The 3,759-nt window shown below is 47.0% G+C and overlaps 1 pseudogene; it reads left to right on the top strand.

The window, feature by feature from the left end:
- Nucleotides 1-2,349: 2,349 nt before the first annotated feature.
- LOC102864835 lies at nucleotides 2,350-3,097 on the top strand (annotated as a pseudogene).
- Nucleotides 3,098-3,759: the final 662 nt, after the last annotated feature.

Here is a 3,759-nt window from a genome sequence, read left to right as displayed (position 1 = left end):
AATCCATATTGAGGCTGCAGTCCTTGACCTTCTGCAGCAAATGCCTCATGTCCTTCTCAGTTTTGGTTAGCAATGTTGTATCATTTGCATAATGCAGGTTGTTGATGAGTTCTTCCTCCAATCCTGATTCCACATTCCTCCTCATAGAGCTCAGCCTCCTGAATGATCTGTTCAGCATATAGATTAAAAAGGTATGAAGATAGGATGCATCCTTGGTGTACCTTTCCTGATTTTAAACCATGCAGTATTTCCTTGCTCTGTTCTGGCGACTGCCTTCTGACCCAAGTATAGGTTTTGCATAAGCATAAGCATAAGCATAATCAAGTGTTCTGGGAGTCTCTTTCTTCTCAAAGATAGCCACAGTTTGATGGATGTGATTATGTCTTGTTTTAATGTAAACAACCATGCTTGCTTCCCAACCACAACAGCTGTTGAATATCGAGCTGATTCTGAAATCCAAGGGCCTATAGCAAATGCACAGAAACCTCCATGCTGTCAATTCTGAGTTTCACTCTCCAACTAACGAAGTTTCTTTATCATGCACATATAACATTACCATCTTAAAAGCAAAGCAGCCCCTAATAACAAAGTTTGTGATCAGCTTCATTTACACTTCTATGCCCTATCAACCTGAACTAGATGGCTTCATCTGATTCTGTATCCCCTTTTGTAGCACCTGTTCTGCATCTCTGCTTTCTGTGTTATGTGACTATCCCGGCCTCTGATAAAATGAAAACAAACAGGAAGCTGCCAGTCTATCAAAAGGTCGCTTATCGAAGAAGCCAGGAAGCCTTCTCCTTTATCATCTTGATGAAAATGGGTAAATCCCTTCTGAAGAGGTAACCATCAGGAGTTTCGGGTTTAGATGACCCGCAAGCCAGCTGATTCTCCTACTCTATCACCTATCTATTTTTTTTTTCCTTTTCACAGCATGCTAGAATAAACTTGAATTTTAGTATCAGGAGTGGTTACTGGGGGGTTGTTTTCCCCTACAAGAGTTTCATTACCTAATTGCCAAATGACCTAAAAAACAGCAACAAAACAAACAAAAATCAACAAACTCGTTGCTGTCAAGTTAGAATCCATTCATAGCTGACCATCCATTGGCTTTCTAAGGCTGTAAGTCACACTGGAAGGGAGAGCCCAGCTTTCTCCCTTGGAGCCACTGGTGGACCCTAACCACCAAAGAGGGACAAACTAAGGAATTCTGGCCCAACCAAGTGATAGATGTGTTGGGGGACACAATCCATGACAAGAATCAGAGTCATAAAATGGGCCATTCACAAGAAAGAAAAATAAATGTGGCAAGCGCCTGGTTTGTATTAACAGGTGAGTGCCCCTCCACACCAGAGCTCAAGGTCTCCTTCTGTCTGTCTAAGTGAGAACTGGGGAGATAAAGAAATCACTTTTAAGGAGAATCTTTTAAAGCTAGGAGTTTGTGCTCCTTTAATGTTCTTTGAGAGATATAGGTAAGGCCTCCAATCCCTTTTTAATTGCTTTGGGCTCCTTAACTGTGAGCCTCTGATTAAGCTGCTCCTTGCTGGGCCATGGAGGCCTCAGCTCCACAAGGGGTTACACAGATGAAGAGATGTTTAACTTCCCCCGAGATCAAAGGGATGCAGAATGATATAGCACTGAGAAGTCCTTTAAAGTCCCTAGATTGGGAAAGCTACGATGCCAGTGTTGGCAGGGTTGCAAATGGTACAAACTTTCCATAGTGCTACCTGTTGCTACAGAGCAAAACTGAAAATGCCTTTGGCCCAGTCTCAGCAGTTCCACACTTAGGAATTTATAAGAAACAATTGGAAAAGCACGCCTACCTACCAGAACATGAAAAACTGCAAACAACCTAAATGCCCATCGTTATCATTTACCTACCTCTCACTGTGTACCAACCAGACACACACGGCTTTATAAAGGCTTCATTTTAGTTCATCCTCACGGCCACGCCATGGGATGTGTGTTGTTACCTCCACTTGAGAGCTGAAGAAATTAAGACTCGGGAAGCTTAAATGACACCTCCAAAGTCTCAGCAGGACTGCCTGAATACAAGCTAGGTCTCTGGTTGCATAGAACCATTCTTGCTATTTCTAGGACTCTGTTTGCCAGAGTGCTGCAGAGGGTCCTGTCCTGTGTCCTCTGGGCAGTGTGTGTCCAGAGACATGGCCAGAGATGTTCCAGGCAGAGACATAGCCAGAGATGCTCCAGACAGAGACGTGGCCAAAGATGCTCCAGGCAGAGACGTGGCCAGAGATGCTCCAGGCAGAGATGTGACCAAAGATGCTCCAGGCTCCAGAAGCTGTGGTCTGTGCTCCGGGGCATGTGAAGCAGGGTTCTAGTGCTACACACATGGAGGAGTCTGTGGGTTCCATGAGTATCCTGGTAGCTGGGGGCTCTGGGTGGTGGACAGAGCCATCCAGAAGGTGGTCACAGATAGAGCCAGCCTGCCTGAAAAGGCCTGAGTGTTCCCCTCCAATGGCACTGACTTTACAGACAGAATGCTGCCTGGGGCCTGTTTGAAAAGGTCTGGCCACCACATGTCATCCACCTAGCTGCAATGGTGCGGGGCCTGTTCCAGAATATCAGGTACAACCTGGACTTCTGGAGGAAAACATTCACATCAACAACATCCTGCACGTGACCTTGGAGGTGGGCACCTGCAAGGTGATCAGTCTCCTGTCTGTCTACCTGCATCTTCTTAGACAAGACCACCTACCCCATGGATAAGACCATGATTCACAACAGCCCCTCTCACAGCAGCAATCTTGGCTTGGCACACACATAGCATGTACATCAAGAGCGTGACCAACGTGCAGAACATGATCTATGTCCAGCAGCACCTATGCCCTTCGTCACCAATGTCTTCAGGCCTCATGACAACTTCAGCACCAAGGATGGCCACATGCTGCTGGACCTCATCCACAAGGTGTCCCTGGCCAAGAGCAGCAGCTCAGCGCTGACCATGGGGGACACTGAGCAGCCACCAGGACGGTTCATGTACTCTTGGGACCTGGCTCAGCTGGTCCTTTGGGTCCTGCACCAGGACAATGAGGTGGATGAGTGGACAGTGGGCAAGGAAGAGGAAGTCTCCATCTAAGAGGGAGCAGAGATCATGGCAGATGACATGGACTTCCATGGGGGTCATCTTTGACATCACCAAGTCAGAGGAATAGTCTATGAAGACGGCCAGCAACAGCAAGCTGTCAAGGAGACCTGCAGATATCACCAACAACTTCTAGCAGGCCCGGAAGTGACATGCGTAGACAGGGCAGCAGTAGGTCCTCACAGGTACAGTGGCAACTGCACCAACCCTGCCAGGGTCCACAGCACTGCCCGGCAGCAGGAGCCCACATTCCACCACAGCTGCCCCTCGAGACTACCCATCATATTCATCCTCCGTGAAGCCAGGCCAGGGCCACACACCTCACGCCTCGCTGCTCCCAGCATCAGGGTCTGTCCACTTCTCATCCTGCTCTCCAGTTGTCTGGAAGCAATAAAGTGCCTTTTAAAAAAAACAAAACAAAACAAAACAAAACACAACAGAATATAGCTATTCAATGACTTGTTATAGAGATGTTTTAAGGCATTTAAATATTTAAGGATTTCTTGTACTCTTTTAGATACTGGGACACAGCAATACTTAAACCAGACAAAACTCCCTGCCCTCAAGGAGCATATAGCTTAATGTACTGACACTCAGTCATGGCAGGTTAGTCAGAACTGACTCCTAGCTGACCCTCCATTGGGTTTTCAAGGCTG

This window comes from Elephantulus edwardii, unplaced genomic scaffold (assembly GCF_000299155.1).
Source record: "Elephantulus edwardii isolate Elephantulus edwardi_28Jun2011 unplaced genomic scaffold, EleEdw1.0 scaffold00267, whole genome shotgun sequence".
In the NCBI taxonomy this organism is placed as follows: Eukaryota; Metazoa; Chordata; class Mammalia; order Macroscelidea; family Macroscelididae; genus Elephantulus; species Elephantulus edwardii.
Note: the sequence above shows the minus strand (reverse complement) of the source record. Positions and strands in the feature narration are given on the sequence as shown.